Source organism: Artemia franciscana, chromosome 1 (assembly GCF_032884065.1).
Source record: "Artemia franciscana chromosome 1, ASM3288406v1, whole genome shotgun sequence".
Taxonomy (NCBI): domain Eukaryota; kingdom Metazoa; phylum Arthropoda; class Branchiopoda; order Anostraca; family Artemiidae; genus Artemia; species Artemia franciscana.
Genome location: NC_088863.1, coordinates 13,961,829 through 13,981,820, shown reverse-complemented (window position 1 = coordinate 13,981,820; position 19,992 = coordinate 13,961,829). Strand labels below are relative to the sequence as shown.

At 35.9% G+C, this 19,992-nt stretch overlaps 1 protein-coding gene and 1 long non-coding RNA gene across 2 annotated transcripts in view; one reads left to right on the top strand and one right to left on the bottom strand.

Moving 5' to 3' along the window:
- Nucleotides 1-19,992, top strand: part of LOC136026093 (FGGY carbohydrate kinase domain-containing protein-like) — a 461,793-nt gene that overhangs the window by 251,660 nt on the left and 190,141 nt on the right. The gene's annotated exons all lie outside the window — the stretch shown is intronic.
- LOC136038842 (uncharacterized) lies at nucleotides 5,555-13,057 on the bottom strand. The gene is made up of 2 exons (XR_010620329.1): nucleotides 12,987-13,057; nucleotides 5,555-6,269 (listed from the first exon to the last, which is right to left on the bottom strand). It is a non-coding gene; the product is annotated as an uncharacterized LOC136038842 (long non-coding RNA).

Sequence of the window (19,992 nt, the reverse complement as noted above, 5' to 3'; positions counted from 1 at the left end):
AATGACTCGCTTTGTGGTTGTTAGGTATTTGATTTTAATTCTTATAATTGTGTTGCGAGAGCAACACTTTGGTTTTGTCCCGGTTTTTTTTTTTTTTTTTTTTTCCTATGCCGCCGATCTCAGCTTATTCCTGGAAACTGGTAAAGGTCTAACCTGTGCGGTTTTTACGGAAAATGTGGACCTCAGGCCGGATTGATGAATATGACATTACATTTTGGAAAGCTCCGTAGAACTCTTGCCTGGGGCCAAAAAGGATGGTTTTGCTTTTCCTCGAGCCAGAGCCTATGGTGTGCGAAGTGAAGTGGAGTTATATAGCCTATGTCAGAGAGGAGTATCTGAAGTTGTGCAGCCAAGCTTTCGTTTCATCAAACCATGTTTCTGCTTTCGAGTGGAAAGCTCCGTTGTAGCAGGCAAGCAGGCAGGCACCAGTTTCAAATTGAAGATGGACTAAAATCTATAAGTGTTAAATATATGCGGTAGTTCCCCGGCCCCACAGCCAATATATCTTCTTTGAGTGATAAATAGAAAAATTTACAGAAACGCAAAAGTGCGATTTTCCCACGGGTCCGAAAGTGCTGCCATCTATTGTTTCTAGCCATTTCTGTTTGTGATTTCAGCTGACTTTACCATTCTTTTTTTTCTACTTGGGATTGCAATAGAGAAATGGTATCAGATATACCTCTTAAACTTTAAAAGTTCTCTCATTGCTAAAGAAATTAGAGCTTATCCTTTGCTCCTTTCTAAGTGGTGGTGTTAGAAAGTTGGCCTCCGGCAAAAAAGTCAACTTTTGAAATAAGACAGATAGAATTTTTTTTTCAATGACAATCGATAGACCTTGATGAGCTGATCAAAGCATATGTCATCCATTTTTTGTCACAAAAATTCCTTCATGACATACACCAGTTTGAAAGTTTCAAGGGGTTGACAACTTCAGTGGTAAGGTACATACTTGAACCAAAAATAGGCCGATACCAATTGTGAGATATGTAGTGGACTTCCAAGCAACAGTCAATTATTAGCTTATAATCATCTTTGGCAATGAGGGGTTTGCAACTTTTGCTGATTGGTGTACCTATTATCTGTTTCTGGTGTAATTGATGGTAAGAACAACTTGGTTCCCGATTGTGAGACATGTAGGGGAGTTGTAAGTAATAATCGGCTGTTAGGCTACAATGACTTCAGCGACAAGGGGTTTGCAACTTTTGCTAGTTGGTGTACCCATTATTTGTTTCCGGTGAACTTGGATGTATATCACGGGAGAGGGACTTGTAAGTAAGAATCGGTTGCTAGAGGAGGTTCATCAGAGGCTAAAAATTTGTGCAAATTCGTGCACATCTATGGTATTTGATCCTGAAAAGTCACGAATAGCTTTATAATAACAACTAGATTATATAAGATAATGTTCCAAGTTTCCATCGGTCACGATGTCTACGATTGAAAAGGATAAAGTTCAACTGGCTGCAAACTCAATTTAGTCCCTTCTTCCGATATTCTTTTGCTGTTGTTTTTTCAACGCTGAAGAACTTGATCATGTGATTACTGATTGTGTTCTGCTTTGAATATGCCGTTTTGAATGCTTTGATAGTTTTGACAACTTCAGAATTTAACCGATAGCGAAGAAACAAAACCAAAGTGTTGCTCTCGCAACACTTTTATCGGCGAAGCCGGACAAAGGTTGCCGCAACACTTCACGTTGCCCAGGCAACGTAGGTCTAGTTTTTCTTTTATTGAATTTTATTAATATTTTAATTTTTTAGTTTATTACTTTTTTTACATTGACTTTTTGCACATGTTTTGTTGTTTTTTTCTTCAACTTTTTCCTTGTATATATTATTTTGTTCGCACTGAAGAAGAGAGAGGCCTTCCTCTCGAAATATCGGCTTTGTTTGTTTTTTTTAGTATTCTATTTTATTTCTCTGTTGTTCGCTAGTATCCGTCGATTGCAGTTCAAATTTTTGGGATTTTGAGCAAATCGCTCGTATTGGCGAATGACTCGCTTTGTGGTTGTTAGGTATTTTGTTTTAATTCTTATAATTTTTGCTTTTATTGAATTTTATTAATATTTTATTTTTTTAGTTTATTACTTTTTTTACATTGACGTTTTGCACTTGTTTTGTTGGTTTTTTCTTCAACATTTTCCTTGTATGTATTATTTTGTTCGCACTGAAGAAAAGAGGCTTTCCTCTCGAAATATCCGCATTGTGTGTTTGTTCAGTATTCTTGTTTTCTTTATTTATTAGATAGTGACCACATTAAAGAAATAACTAAATATTAATTAATTAACCTCTAATTAAGAAATAACTAATAATTTTCCAAAGGGAATAGTTCCCCTGTCTGAAAAGGGTATGAAGTAGAACTACCAAGTAGGCGATCTCCCTCCCCCTCTGGACTGAGTATGAAGCAGATTAATCTGTATTTAAGACCGGTAAATCTTTGCTTTAACCTAGGAATAAATGTCAGTTAAATGTATTTGCTTAGCAATTGGAAAAAAAATGTTTAAAGCTAGTGGAAAAAAGAGCAGTGGCGAAAGGCATGTTGACGAATTAAAGAAAAAAGAGGAAGCAAAAAAGGAGCAAAGAAAAAAAGGGGAAGATTAAAGAGGAAAAAAGACAGAACCTATAGTAGAAGTAAAAAAATCTTTATGCAATAAAAAGTGTTAAAATACTTCCGTATATTGCAATATTATATTATGTATATTTTGATTTCATATTATCAGCACAACTTTAAAATGAAATAATAAATTTGAATTAATTATCTTTAATACCACAATGTACATGTTCAAGTCTTAAATATGATAAAATGCATATTCTAGTTTATATAATATAATAAGAAACGTACGATTCAAGAAAAAATGTTCTTTGTAGTTCTATCGTTTGATGCAGTTTGTTTATAATATTTTTTCAACCACTACATGATACTAACTTACATAATATAAAACAGGATTATAATATATCATTCCATATATATTATAATATTATAATCTTTATCCTATAAAAGAAATGTTTACTATACTTCCTTGAATTTTAATATAATATTATGTATATTTTGATTTCATATTATTAGCACAACTTTAAAATGAAATAATAAATTTGAATTAATTATCTTTAATACTATAATGAACATGTTCAAGTCTTAAATATTATAAAATACACATTCTAGTTTATGTAATATAATAAGAAACGTATAATTCAAGAAAAAAGATTCTTTGTAGTTCTATCGTTTGATGCAATTTGTTTATAATATTTTTTTCGACAACTAAATGATACTAATTTACATATTATAAAACAGGATTATAATATATCATTGCAAACATTATAATATTATAATCTTTATCCTATAAAAGAAATGTTTACTATACTTCATTACCATATAATATTATATTTTGTAGATTTTGATTTCTTATTATCAGCGCAATTTTAATATGGAATTATAAATTTTAATGAATTGTTTTTATTCTATATTGGATATATTCAAATCTTAAATACTAAAAAATATTTTAATTTGTTATATACAATAACAAACATGGCGTCAAATAAGTTGACTGCGACAATTTGAAAGGTGAGACATTAAGAATACATTTAATATTTAGCTTTGTTAGATTGATAGCCTATCAGGCGAGATACGCTTGATTGATTGTTTTAAATGAGTTTCCCTTGTGTTTCATGTGTTCCCCTTTTTTGATTCACATGTTTTCCTTTGCCTTATTCGGTTCTCAAGATTATTACTTTTTTTCTGCCAAAATAGGTCATCTGAAGGACTGGTTTATTCAAAAAGGCTCATTCCAGTTCTTTTCCCACTTTCATGTGTTATTAACTAATGATGTTAACTTTAGTTTTTAAAAATGTAGGCGAACCTCTCTTGATTAAGTACAGAATAATGCCTTTCCTGTCAAATCAAATTAAGACAAGAACTTGCTACAGCAGTAAATTCTTATAAAAGTAAATTCACGGATGCGTGTTTTTTTTTTTTTTTTTTTTTTTTTTTTTTTTTTTTTTTTTTAGGGGTGATCATATTGACCCAGCGGTCCTCGAATGTCGCGAGAGGCCTCATTATAACGGAAATTAAAGGTTCGAGTGCCCTTTTTAAGTGACCGAAAAAACTGGAGGGCAACTAGGCCCCCTCACAAGCTCATTTTTTTCCCAAAGTCACCGGATCAAAATTAAAATTAAAAAAGCTCTAGTGCATTTTTAAGTAACCAAAAAATTGGAGGGACTAGGCCCCTCCCACACTCATCTCAAAATGGCTATCTCAAAATTTTGATTGGATGTGCTTGGGAAATGGGGGGCGTGGGAGGGATTTGTTTGCCCTCCAGTCACTTTCGACTATTAAAAAGGGTACTAACCCTTTTAATTTCCAAACAAATGAGCCCTTTTCGAAGTTTTTGCGACAACTCCTTCGATACATAGTTCCCTGGTCTAAAACAAACAAAAAACAAAAAAAATAATAGATTGCACCAACGTCGTTCTTTACTTAGGCAGCACTATTGCTGCCTATATATAATATAAATTTTATTTTGTTATTGTAACTATTTGTTGATATACTTTATGTTGTTATTTCAGGAACATTTTTAAGAGATGAGTACGACTCTCAAAGCACTACTTTACTAAAATTAAACCTTATTGTAAGCCATGGAGGGTGGTTGATCCCCTGTAATATTAACGGTAACTCTGAATAAGATATTTAAATGGAAACAAACTAGAAAAATATCGCCTAATGAAAGAAACAAAGTAATGTTTAAACTTGAAAGGTCATAAAGTAGCCTGTATATGAGAGGGGGGAGAGCGACTGCTTAAGATCTTTTCACATCAGTTTCCATTTATTATAGATAATAACTACAATCTCAATAAATTACAAGTTAAACTCTTGAGTAAAGAGTAGGTACAGTCACCTCATATATAAGATAATTTTATGCTGCGGATGAAATTTTATTTAATTCTTGGAAAGCTGCCACATAAAAGACATTTTTATTTATACAAGTTTCTTCTTAAGTCAATATAAGATAAAAGAAGGAGTGTCTATAAAAGAGATGCACTAAAAAAGAAGGGCTATTCTAAATATCGAAGAAAAATAAAAAAGAGCCCATTCTTGTCTATGATAAGAGTTTTCGATCAATAATGAGATAATATGGACATTTTTCAAAATATAATTTCTAAATTCAAATTGTAATAAAGAAGAAACAAAATCTGTAAATCTATTTGCCCTCTCCACTAGAAAGAGATGCACCAACAGTTCAGAAATAAATTGCCGGAAATTGGATAGGATTGAAAAGGAAGATTAAGAAAACTAGCAAACGCAGACAAAGCTAAATAAATTGGCATTACTGGTAAGAATAGAATCTGTTGACATATCTCATTCGTGGAAATAAGCTATTATACCTGACAGAGCCATTCCCCTTAAACTGACACTTTTTTAAGCTATAGTTACGTTTTTTTTCTCAACTTGATTGGGTAACACACTACAAAGTAACCGACAATTCTCTCCCAGGTTCAGTGGGAGCAAACGAAAGGTGTAAACCGTTCTTTTTTTTTTTTTCTTTTTTTTTTTTTTTTTTCACGGCAGAAACAGGGTTTTATTGCAATTTGTCCGTATCTTTAAGAACTTCAAATATACAAAACAAAATGTAGAGTAGAATGAGAAAAGTCTTTCACCATTTACTCCACCCAATCTAAACTCTTGAACCATGTGTGAACTTAGTAGCTTCATTTAGGGAGAGGGGGGAGAAGAGGGAAACCTGTTCCCTTTGTATTTTTTTGTTCTTCCTCGCCCTGGATGTTAAGATATACAGTCTTGGGGATATTTTCATTGATAAATGCCTTTTTACGTATTTACATTGGAAAAAAAACACGGCAAGTTTAAACCCCACCCCCTTCCTTGATATTGTAAAATGCAGATTGCCTTTCCGCTAAATTTTCGTGAATTGACGCCACTGAGTGATCTATAATTAGCATTACAATCCTCTTAACAAAGTCTGGTTCTGAAGAATAGAAGAACCTGAATCTGTAAAACTATTTCCACTAGAAGGGAGTGTACCTACAATTTCGAAATAAATTGCTTAAAGTGGGATACTTTCCAAAATATGAAAAGAAAAGACTTACTGATTGTCAAAATAGCTTTATGCAAATCTCCACTGAATTCAGACTTGACAGCCTGTTCCAAAGTAATTCCAAAGATGGCCTTATACTCCTCAAAGACTGCCAAAAGCTGTTGTCTTCCTGCATGACCAAGTAGGATGACAAAAGTCTCTTCGTCAGTGCCTAGCTTTTTTTCACCTGAAATGAACAAAATATACAAATACTAATAGTTTTGGAAATATATTACAAAGTACGTATAGTCGCTAAAGGGGATATATGGGGCCTAATTTTCACGATTTCGATATTCATTCTATAACTTCCATACAGGACTCTTCACTGTGTCATTTCTGCAACATCCTGCAATCATTCCTGGGTAACTGTTGCACCCCACAAATAGAAGCGAAGTGGTTAGTACGATAGACCTGAAATCCTTTGACCGCGAGGACAGTGGTTCAATGTCTCTGTCCATTTGTTTTGGAACGGGGGTCAGTTCGTGACTCTGTAAGCTTAATCTGAGTCGACCCAGCTTTAAATGAGTACCTGGAGAAATCTGGGGAAGGTGAATAGGAAGGTTGTTCAAAAGCCCAAGATGAATGGCACCCGATCTCCATTACACTTCCTGACTGAAGGGCCATGAAAGGGAGATCAGCACTACAGATGGGGAACGTTAGGTCGAATTCCGTATTCTTTACCTTACCCCTTAAACAAATCGAAGAATTATATGGAGGCTAAGTTTAAGGAGACTAAGGTTGAAGTTAAGGAGGTATAAGCGAGGAGGTTGAAGCAATATGAAGTCATGTTTATACAAAACATTTAAGTCATGATCGGACTCAAAGATGTGGGAGGGAAGAGTTAATCATGTCGTAAGCCAACCTTTGCGCTGGGAAGGGATCTAAGATGTTTGTGATAACGCTATCTACCAGAATGGGTTTTCAAATTTTACTCTAAATTTTAAAGAAGCAAGAGCAAGTGTTCTTGTAGTGCAATTTTTGGGTTTGCATCCAATACAACCTCTACGGATGAAGGGACCGGACTGACATCCATTTTCTATTGCCTAATTCAATGATTTTTTTTTATCCTTTGCTTACTATTACGTAAAATAGTTCCAGAACTTAAGTAAAATTCAGTTTTACCCCACAGGAATCCTTACTCAGATTGGGCTTAATTTTAAGACATCCGAAAGTCAAGTAATTGGCTTGTTTTTAAATTTCTCAACGTAAAATTGCAACTAGGAGTAGCTTTGAGACATTGCTGGTTACTTCTAGTTCACACAAGGAAAAATATATCTCTTTTGCACAACTTAACCTTAAATGATAATAATACCTCTAACCGTTGAGTATTTGACTATATATATTGCAAAATTCCCCAGTGGATTCTCTGTAGTTTTGCTGGCAAGCAACACGTGTGATAACATTTTTTGTACTACATTAGGCAAGTGTTCTTATTCAAAAACAGCACATAAGGCTAGGAGGGTATATCTTATAACTGTATGATTTAAGGAGAAGGCAATTTTCAATTTTTTTTCTTGCTGGGTAAGTTTTCTCCAAGGTCGGTGTTTTTTCTTTGCCAGTGGTGGCAGAAGAGTCCCTAATTTATTGTCCTCGAGACATCTACCGAAGGTTGTTGTCAGGTCTCAATCACAATTAGTAGAAATTAAGACCAAGCAGTCCTGCTTGTTTTATTTCAGAGTCTAGATGAGAGGCTACTTAATATCGAGTCTAATTACCAGACCGATGATGGGGGTGGGGGGGGGAGGTCAACCAAACCTAGCCAACAGCTACAGTTATGGAACTAGATCCAAATTCTTGTGCTAGATCCAACTTCTGTGAAAGAAGGCCTACATTATAGTTGCTCAGCCATACCAAAGGGTCAACCGGATCTCAAATAAACGGGTTTAGGATTATATCTTGGGTTTTACTAGAGTCGGATTCAATATCATAAAAAGCATTTGTTACTTTACATATCTTATAACCGTGTACCACTTGTTTCATTTTGGCTGAAATGCGTCTTTCTGTCTGTAAACATTTCCCCTTTAATCCTGTCAATTTTGTTTCTGACATTTTTTAAAAACTCTTAGACACATTAAAAAAGAAGAAAAAAAAATCTCTGAATTTTTACTTGTTTTTAAAAATCTCTTTACCTGGAAATACCTTTTAGTCCAGGACTTTTAGCTCAGAAAAGGGTCGAACCCGGACAAAATTGCAATATAAACGAAAATGGTACCAAAATGATCAGAAAAAAATTCTGTACAACATGCTAAAAGTCCTCATAAATCCTAGTGGGGCGAGTACCCGAAAAACAGGGGAAAAGGGGGAAATGCGGGGGAAAATGGGAAAAATGCCGAACATGCCCAGAAAATAGTTTAAAGTGAGTTTTCTGGGGTTTTCACATACGCTGATTACGAAATTGACATCTAAAATTAAGTATAGAAAAAGAGTACTACGGAAAACGGGGGAACAGGGGAAAGAGGGGAGAAAAGAGAAGAATAAAGGGTAGGGGTAGAAAGCGGTTTGAAAGATATTTTCTGGCGTATTCCTATCTGGTGATTACGAAATTGAGAAATAAAATGATATAAAAAAATCGATTAACATAAAACGGGGAAATGGGGGGAGGGGAAAAGGGAAATATACAGGGTAGGGGTAGAAAGCATGTGGAAATGTGTTTTCTTGGGTTTTTCTATCTGCTGATCACGAAACTGACCCCTAAAATGAAGGAAAGAAAACGAGAACCATGAAAACCGAACAAAACTGGAGGAAACAACGGAAAAGGGGAAGGGAGGCCTGACTCCTGAGCCAGCTGCTAATGGCTAATAAGTAGGCCTATGGACAAAATAACTCGCTTAAGTATCAAACTTTACTTTCTTGAATCACAGACATTTCTTACAACCATTTGAATTACTAAACATAAAGAAAACAACCGCTTGGCAGTTATATATAAAATGGCTATTATATGTAAAATTTGCACTTTCGAAGGCAGTATAGCTGACTTGAAAAACACAGCATTGATATCACTAGTCGAGCTCCTCGTCTTCGACAATCTCGTTGTCCCTGTTCAAACAGTTGATACCCTGACATTCTCCGCACGCGAACGTACACGCTAATCCATTTTTCTTGCAGCTGCATCGCGAGTTCTCGCAGTCTGTCTTACAGTTGCATCTCACGACACTCAAAAGAGTCTGAGGTGCGGGCAACAAATGGGTCATCACAGGTGAGTATTTATGGTCTCTGAGGACCCAACCCCAGTCAGCCGGGTCGAGGTCAGCTGATTCCCCTTTCCAACGGGATACCTGGAGGCGCACTCGCTTGGAGTGGAATGAAGCTGCAGCTTCGGTTGGCGGAAGCCTTTCAGGCTTAACAAACGCCGTAGTATTAGACGAAGAAACTTTTTCCAAGAAAATTCGATGTCGCAGCTTAGTGAGATCTTCGTTTGGTCGTGCTTTATACAAGCTGAGGAGAAGATATTCACCCGCTTTCACAATTTCATCTTTGGACGATGATTCATCCAGAAACACTTTGCATTTTTTTCTGAACACTTCACTCTTCTTCAAAAGAGGTAGCACTGCTTGCTTTCCAAGTCCGAAAACTCGTGAGGTCGTGTCACATCCCAAGAGTGCGTGCCCTACCAGAAGCAGCCTGGATACTTCTCCCATTTTCTTTTGAACAGGGACAACGAGATTGTCGAAGACGAGGAGCTCGACTAGTGATATCAATGCTGTGTTTTTCAAGTCAACTAAACTGCCTTCGAAAGTACAAATTTTACATATAATAGCCATTTTATATATAACTGCCAAGCGGTTGTTTTCTTTATGTTTAGTAATTCAAATGGTTGTAAGAAATGTCTGTGATTCAAGAAAGTACAAGTTTGATACTTAAGCGAGTTATTTTGTCCATAGGCCTACTTATTAGCCATTAGCAGCTGGCTCAGGAGTCAGGCCTCCCTTCCCCTTTTCCGTTGTTTCCTCCAGTTTTGTTCGGTTTTCATGGTTCTCGTTTTCTTTCCTTCATTTTAGGGGTCAGTTTCGTGATCAGCAGATAGAAAAACCCCAGAAAACACATTTCCACATGCTTTCTACCCCTACCCTGTATATTTCCCTTTTCCCCTCCCCCCCCATTTCCCCGTTTTATGTTAATCGATTTTTTTATATCATTTTATTTCTCAATTTCGTAATCACCAGATAGGAATACCCCAGAAAATATCTTTCAAACCGCTTTCTACCCCTACCCTGTATTCTTCTCTTTTCTCCCCTCTTTCCCCTGTTCCCCCGTTTTCCGTAGTACTCTTTTTCTATACTGAATTTTAAATGTCAATTTTGTAATCAGCGTAAGCGAAAACCCCAGAAAACTCACTTTAAACTATTTTCTGGGCATGTTCGGCATTTTTCCCATTTTCCCCCTTATTTCCCCCTTTTCCCCTGTTTTTCGGGTACTCGCCCCACTCGGATTTATGGGGACTTTTAGTATGTTGTACAGAATTTTTTTCTGATCATTTTGGTACCATTTTCGTTTATATTACAATTTTGTCCGGGTCAAACCCTAAAAGTCCTGGACTATTTATCTAATCTTAAAACAATAGTTTACAGACGATTCGTAGCCACAGGAAGTAGTGTAGAATCTGACTAAAAATCGGGCTAAAAACTGGACAAAAATCTTTATTTATGCCTAGAATATGCAGATAAGTAAAAAAAAGGGACAGGCTTTGTTAAGCAGGAATGCAGGATTTGCAGAGTTCGAAAACTGGAAAAAGCTCATAGACCTGAAAAGACTCAGAGAACATCCTTTAACACAGCTAATGCCATCCTGTTGAAGGAAAGTTCTGATAGAAATTCAGTGAATGACTACTAAAAATCTATACACTTACCTCCTTTAGAGAAGCCTGTCTCCCCTTTTGTCTCTGTCTGTAAAGGCGACAAGAAAGGCATACGGGCAAAGAGTTCAGAACCTCACAGGGTATCATAAGACCCAGTATCGAGGGAATCGTGAGATACTAAATCGTATTTCACTAATATATTATGATCAACAATCCCAACTTTTTTTCATCAGAAAAATTGCAGGGAAAAACTGTTCTTTAAAGAAAAGGACTACAATGAATGATATATTTCTACGAAAAGAACACAAGAGTCATTTTGTGCATAATCTTCATCTTACTTCATCTTTAATTACGACGTAGCATTAAACAACATTATATATTTTCAGCCACAGCCTAATTTCTAAAAGAGAAAAAGCCATATTAATGGGTATTTTCTATGAAGATCTATCATTATTGGGTCTGATGCTACTATTTACTACTTTGATTTTATTGTAATATAAATCCAATAAAATATAAATAATTTATATAAAGATATAAAAAGATATTAAAAGATATAATAAAAAGATATTAAAAGATATATAGATATAAAGATATTAAAAGATATATTGTTTAAGAAAACAAGACAATTTGTTTTCTTGCCTAGAAACTACAACATATTTAGCCCACTTCTGCGACCGGAAAGCAATTTAAAAAAAAATAACTAAAACTTCTTCAGAGCCATTTTATACTAAAACCAAAGAACTTGTATTACAAGACGGTAAATTGTTCTATTTCAAGCAAAATCCAAGCGTTTTTCCTTCTCGCAAAATGCTCAACACTTTTCTTATGATTGACCAAACTAGGCAGAGCAGATCCCCACTGATCATGCTTCCAGCAAAATGAGACACCAATCCAAGGAGACACTATTAAGGCGCCAAACGTCAACACGAACCCAAGGCCCGATAACCATGAAATGCCCGTATTACACAAAACACTGGCTACGTTGGTACGGATATATCCAATGCCAAACAGAGACATTGACTAAAAAGGCCTCCACTGTCAGCCTCTTCCCAGATGGAAGAAACTCCAGAAAAAAGGCATACGAAACTTGGCTCTCTTTCATCAGACAAGACATCGAGCCGAAACGAGGAGTCTGCCACTGCATTCGACGATGAGATAGAAACTAGCTGATACTAACAATTTAACAGATCTAAGATCAACAGAAATTAGACTTTATCGTGGAAGAATTGATGGATGTCATGCAAGCCTTGCAGTCACTGCCCTGATCAAAGTATAGATAATTGGCTTTATTTGTATCAAAGTACAAATAAGTAGCAAGTTATTAGTCTTTCTGTCTGTAGTACTCCAAATTTCAGTTACCATTCAGAGGAATTTAACTTGCCCCGGTTTTTCTAGTCACCACATGGTTAAATTTGACCACATGGTTATTGGCTGAAACTGACTGACATAAATTAAAAAAAGTATAAACAGGTAGTTGAATATGATTGCGGAATTCCAAAAATGATGTTAGGTGTTTGGAACAGAAAGTCAATATTTTAGCAATACATATTGGCTTTCCTCTACCGAAACCGAGCATCTACATCTTTCAAGTCTTTGAGAAATTCCCAAAATAGTCATTCTTTTCTTTTTTGGAAGGTTGGAAATAGATAAGACAAATCATCGGATGTCCGTTTTCTTCCCAGCTGTTTTCTTTCAATCTTTGCCACTCCATTTTTGAAATTCACAAAACATCGATTCTTCTTTTTATTGAACGGTAGAAATGGATATCCATTTCATGGAAATGGACAAGTTGCTAAATATTGTCAATAGATATTTCGAAGTTCGTTTTCTTCCGATCTCTATCACTCCGTTTTTTTCTAATCTTTGTCAAACAGTTTTCAGAAGGACTTACATACTTGGTTTTTAATCTTAGCCTGTCCACACTAGGTTTCTACTGTGGGGAACTGGTTTCTATTTCTATCGCTGTAGATATTAATTCCTATTTAAGGAAGTGCAGCAGATAGAAAAATTCGGACTCACCAAGTCAAAATTAAGAAGATTCTTAACTAAAAAATCGACAAGACTTAACAGAGGAGATCCAACAGAAAAAATATTAAAAAAAGGACATACCTGCATTATATAAAGACATTGCTTGCTCATGCACCTTTTCAGGGTTGAAGGAATGTTCATCTCGAGCAAACTAAAAGATTAGAAAATATCATTCCGGTTCAGACCACCGTTATTACAGGAATTTTGTCGGAGGGTTAATCCATACTAGATCAAAGTCACTACAGGCGTAAAATTGGCCAGAAGAGTCCCCCTTCCTCCCAACAAACAAAGACAACATAAATTTCCAGCACAAAATGTATTCTTTGGTGGACTAGCTACCATGTATAGACATGTAGAAATGTTTCCACACTATGTTATCACTGAGCCTATTATCTTACTGAAAATCACCCTATAAGGAGTCACAAAATACCATTCAAAAGATTTAAACTAAACATTTGTAGAATATAGTCACTTTCAGCATGGCAATTATATTTTTGCCCACCAGAGGGTGCAGTTAATATTTTTTTTGTTATAATTATCAATACAACACCTGAAATCAGACAACTGAATAGAAATATTGCTGTATTTTAGGTCACAATGGCTGAAGAACTGAGTCAAAAAGTTAAAAGTTAAATTTCCATACAATGCTAACAAAATACAAATAAGCATTATCACATTATATTAACAACAAGTCTCAACACCAATTAGCGTGTTTGGGATCGGCTCTTTAATTTAATTTCTTGGCTCTTTAATTTTCTTCCAAATAATTTTCTATAGTATTTCTGTGCTATTGTCTACGTTTCTAGATTATTCATATGTTTGACAAGAAGATTCATTCCAATTTTTTGGCTCTATAATTCTCTGTGGTATTTCTATGTTACTCTCTACGTTTTTATATTATTTCTATGTTTGACATAACAATTCATTCTAATTTTTTTTTTTTGCTCTTTAATTTTCTTTCAAATAGTTTTCTATGTTTGATATAACAATTCATTTTAATTTCTTGGCTCTTTAATTTTCTGGACCCAAAAACACAAAAACAAATTTTATTACAATTCCTCGGAAGAGCAAGAGCTAAGAGGCCATATGGCACTTGTGACGAGGTCGGAAGAGCCAAGAGCTCGTATGGCATGAGCTCTTGAAAAAATCTAAGAATCACTAGATTAATGTAAAAGGAAAATCAGAGGCTTAAGGCCGGTCGGGATTTAAAATAAGAGCTCTGAGACATGAGTTCCTTCTAAATATCAAATTTCATTAAGATCCAGTCACCCGTTCATAAGTTAAAGATACCTCATTTTTTCGAATTTCTCCGAATGAACACCCCTTCTAACTCCCACAAAATGAGCGGATTCAGTCCGGTTGTTTCAATCACGTATCTTAGACTTGTGCTTATTCTTCCATCAAGTTTCATCCTGATCTCTCCACTCTGAGCGTTTTCTAAGATTTTCAGTCCCCTGCAACTCCCCCCAATGACATTGGATCCGATCGGAATTTAAAATAAGAGATCTGAGTTACGGGGTCCTTCTAAATATGAAACTTCATTAAGATCCGATCACTCCCTCGTAAGTTAAAAATACCACATTTTTTCTAATTTTTCAGAATCAACCTTCCCCACAAGTCCCCCAAAGAAAGCAGATCTATTCAGGTTATATCAGTCACGTATCTAGGACTTGTGCTTATTTTTCCCACCAAGTTTCATCCCGACCCCTCCACTCTAAGCGTTTTCCAAAATTTTAGGTTTCTCCCTCCAACTCCCCCCAATGTTAGCGCATCCGGTCGGTATTTGAAATAAGAGGTCTCAGACACGATATCCTTCTAAATATCAAATTTTATTAAGATCCGATTAACCGTTCGTAAGTTAAAAATACCTCCTTTTTTTAAATTTTTCCGAATTAACCGGTAAATACCAAGTGCCATAAGAATCTCTTACCCCTTCCCGGCACTCACCTAATCATAACATTTTGAAACAAGATCTATTTTGACAACTCACAAGCATACAATCACTCCAAAATCAATCAATCAATCATTCTGTCTCTAGAAAATTGGTCAAACAAACTAACAAATGGTTATTTTATGTCCTTAAACAACCGTATCCAGACAATGTACATAGCATAATTTGGTCATCGCTTCTTCTTTATTTTGTCATATATTTTCTGTCACTATCAAGACTGTCATAGGCAAACGTGTCATCGTTTTTTTCTGCCATCAGACTATCTGTCATTGTTTTTTATTAAACTGTCATCAAATGAACTGTCATTATACGTTGTGTACAATATACTATATCATAGTAATAGTGTGCAATACAAAGCTACTCTTAATTAACTTATTTGTCTAGTTGCAACTTCAAAAGTGGAAATAGTAATTAATGCATGTCTGGTTCTCTGCCATAAAAGTTTTGTCGCTTGCACTAGTCGGATCAACGCTGAATAATAACAGAGTCCAGAAACCTAAATATTATGGATCAAGATGATGAAATACCTTAGAAATATTTCGAAGAAAAAAAAAATGGGAAAGAAAAAAGACACTGATTTAGCCATCAGTAGTGCAGTGGCGGTGAGGAATTCGACCCTTTACCTCTAGATCATTTCGGATTACCAGTTGATACCCTTTTTGCTTAAGACCATTGATTTTACCCTCAATAATTCCCCACTAGCTTTTGGAATTTATTTCATATAAAGCAAGTATTGCTCTTTTTGCGAATGGATCCCTCGATAAAAAGTCTTTGGGATGCATCAGCCCCGCCCCAGGTACAATTGAATTTCCATTAGCAAAGAAGTGGCAGTGAAACATTTGCCCTTTTTACTTTTAGAAACTTTTGGGTTTATCAATCCAACCAATTGAAACCATTTTACTTAAGGTGGATCTCCGAGATTTGAAGCAAATTCTATTTCCTATAGCATTGAAATACGCAACGAGATTTTCTCCTTTCTCATTGGCTTAATTGCTCTCTTGAGGGTTGTACCAGAATATTTAAGTACTGTTGAATATTACGACCGGATTTAAAGGGAATTTAAATTTTTTTCACATGTCTAATTGGTAACAGCTGACCATTGAAATTTGGTTGGTAACAAGTCAGATAACAGTTTAGCATTTGAATTTTCACAATGGGCAGAGAAAAAGTAAGAACAAATAAAGGATTAAATAAAGAACAATTAAATAAAGAACATTGGTAAGTTCTATCCCAACGTTATTGTAGATTATATCACTTTTATTCATGTACAAGTTACATTTTCAAACAGTTCGTGATAACGAACTGTAGTAAGGAGCGAAGGGGCTCAATAGTAACCAAAACTCTAAAAAACGAAGTTTTGATACAAATAGTTACATCAAAAGAATTGCATTTTAATGCTGATTTTAAATATATAAGTTTCATCAAGTTTAGTCTTACCGGTTAAAAGTTACGAGCCTGAGAAAATGTGCCTTATTTTAGAAAATAGGCGGAAATACCCTCTAAAAGTCACATAATCTCAACAAAATCACACCATCAGAGTCAGCGTATCCGAGAACCCTACTGTAGAAGTTTCAAGCCCCTATCATAAAAAAGGTGGAATTTTGTATTTTTGCCAGAAGACAGATAACGGGTGCGTATTTTTTGTTTTTTCTTTGTTGTTTTTTTCCTCAGGGGTGATTGTATCGACCTAGTTGTCCTAGAATGTCGCAAGAGGGTTCATTCCAACGTAAATTAAAAGTTCTAATGTCCTTTTTAAGTTACGGAAAAACTGGAGGGCACCGAGGCCCCCTCCAACGCACATTTTTTTCCAAGGTCACCGGATCAAAATTTTGAGATAACATTCTGTTTAACTCAGTCAAAAACCTAATAAATATGTCTCTGGGGATGACTAAATCCACCTCAGTTCCCGGGGGAGGGGCGGCAACTTATAAACTTAGACCATTGTTTACACATAGTAGTTGTTAATTATGAAGTGTACGGACGTTTTCAGGGGGACGTTTTTGTGTTGGGGTTAGGGTGGGTCGGGGGGGGGGGGCAGGTTACGTGGGAGGATCTTTCCATGGAGGAATTTTTCATGAGGGAAGAGAATTTCCATGAAGGGGTCGCAGGATTTTCTAGCATCATTTATAAAAAGACAATGAGAAAGTATTTTTTTTTTCAACTGGAAGTAAGGATCAACATTAAAACTTAAAATATTACTTAAATAAGGGGGTTTGTCTCTTCCTCAATACCTTGCTCTTTACGCTAAAGTATTTTTAGTAACTTCAATTAGTTATTCTACGGCCTTTGTGATTCAAGGGTCATTCTGAAAGATTTGGGACAAAATTCAAGCTTTAGCGTAAAGAACGAGGTATTGACGAGGGGGCAAACTCCCTCATATACGTAATAAAAATACACACATATATAAGTTCGTTACATAAGCTAATTCGTAAGGTACGTATGTTTATTACTAACAAAAACGTTTGTAAAAAAAAATCTAGTTGTATTTTTAAGTAACCAAACATTTGGAGGTAACTAGGCCTCCTTTCTCACCCCCCTTTTTTTAGCGAAATCGTCCGATCAAAACTATGAGAAAGCCATTTAGCTTGTAATTAACATAAAATTGCTTCTCCAAACTAAACATCCTTATGATATATGGGTGGATTATAGCAAAATATATCGTGCAAAGAGTACATTCCGGCAGAATATGCTTCAATCTTTTGAGGATGCCAACTCCACGTGCAACTTTGGTGGAGATAATGTCGCTATGATGCTTCCACGATAGATTTGAATCAATATGGAAGCCGAGGTACCGCAGTGATTTAACTTGTAAAATAGACTTTTCACCTAATAGAACTTTACTACTTACATCAACAGAATCACCCACTCTACAGAATGTCAGTAAGAATTTTTCTTTACATTCACACACAGCAAACTTATACTTGTAAACATCTCTAATCTTTTGAGAGTAATCTGAGCTTTTACTATTAAATCATCTGCGGATTTTGCAATTACTGTTAGCAATATATGTATCCTTTAGATAAACGCGCATCTTGTTCACATAAACTGAATAAAGTAAAGGGCCCAGCACAGACATTTTGCTATTTATAATGTTAGATATTGTCGTATGAGTGTCTACACCTGGTAACGACTTTACCCCATGAAATACAAGGCTATCAAGCATGGACTCCTGACCATAATTATCAAAATTTTTTTCTATTCGACCGATTCTCTCCTCCAAATTTTCAATTTGAAATCTCAGACTAACAAGAGCCTGCTCAATTTTGCAAACTTTCGATTAAACTCGAGCGTGATTGAATCATAAACCTGGCTGATTATCAGTTCAGTACCTTCTTTGTTCAATGAATTTGGGTCATTGGGTCATTGGACGGTTAATTCGAAAAAATGAGGTATTTTTAAGTTACGAAGGAGTGATCAAATCTTAATGAAATCTCATATTTAGAAGGATCTTGCAACTCAGATCTTTTATTTTAGATCTGGCTGAATCCAGTTTCATTGGGAGGAGTTGTGGGGGGGGGACCGGAAATCTTGGAAAACGCTTAGAGTGGAAAGGTCACGATAAAATTTGGTGGGAAGAATAAGCACACATCCAAGATACGTGACTGACATAACTGGACCGGATCCGCACTCTTTGGGAGAGTTGGAGGGAGGGTAATTCTGAAAAATTAGAAAAATGAGGTATTTGTAATTTATGAACTGGTGATCAGATCTTAATGAAACTTGATATTTAGAAGGATCTTGTGCTTCAGCACTCTTATTACGAATCCCGACCAGATCCGGGGACAGTAGGCGGAGTTGGAGGGGGAAACCGAACATCTTGGAAAATGATTAGAGTGAAGAGATCTGGATGAAACTTGGTGGGTAGAATAAGCAAATATCGTAGATACGTGATTGACGTAACCGGACTGGATTCGATCTCTTTGGGGGAGTTAGGGGGGTCTAGTGCTTTGGCGAGTTCGGTGCTTCTGGACGTGCTACGACAATAAAGATTGGCAGGCACGTCAGGGACCTGCACAAACTGACTTGATAAAGTTGTTTTCCCCGATTTGACCATTTGGGGGGCTGAAGGGAGAGGAAAAATTAAAAAAATGAGGTATGTTTAACTTACCAGTGGGTGATCAGATCTTAATGAAATTTGATATTTAGAAGGACCTGGTGTCTTAGAGCTCTTATTTTAAATCCCGACCGGCATTAATTATCTGATTTTCCTTTTCAATCAATCCATTGATTCTTAGAATTTTGCTAGAGCTCATACCATATGAGCTCTTGGCTCTTCCGACCTCGTCATTTGTGCCATATGAGCTCTTAAATCTTGTTTTTTTCAGGAAGAAAAACTTGCCCGAACAAGAAAGTTTACCAGAACAAGAAAAATCTCCTGTGTCTCCAAATTGTTCCAGGCTTTCCGAAACTCCGAATCCGGCTTTAACTATTATAGATGATTCTACGGTTAGTAAAAATGCGGCATCTGGTAGCTCTTGCGATTTGGTTCGACAGGAGAACACTTTGGAATCGATTTGTCTGGAATTCCTGATGCAAATTGTATAGTCAACTTGCGTCATCTGCTTAGTGAGTTTATAGAAGCAATAAAACATCAGTTCAATGGCAAGGACGGGAAATCAAAGCTTCGCGTGAAAGAAATTAAAAACACTGGACTCCAAACAAAGCTCTTCATTATCTGCCAAGACTGTGGCTGGAAAAAGCGAGTAGAAAGTGAGCCGGAAGCCCCCCTCACTACTGTAAAAGGATACCTAACAAATTTCAGTGAACAGATATTAGGTAACAAAAAAGAGAAGATCAGCAATTTACGAGGCAACGTGAACGTGAAAGCTGTATGGGGTATCATGGGGACCGGAGGAGGCTAAGCATCTTTGAACGAATTATTAAGTGTATTGGGAATAAAAAATATGAATCCAAAACGTTTATGAATTTAGAACGCTTAGTTGGTAACGCATGGATGGATTCACTATCAGATGTCTTAGAAGAAAATGGTCGTGAATCCCTGAAATTAGCCATTCATAAGGACAGGTTTATCAACGATTTTTTCTGGACTAAGGTCATCTGTGATGGTGGCTGGAATAAACGCAGCAAAGGACACGATTATACTGCAAAAGGTTGTGTTGAGGTAATCATTGATGC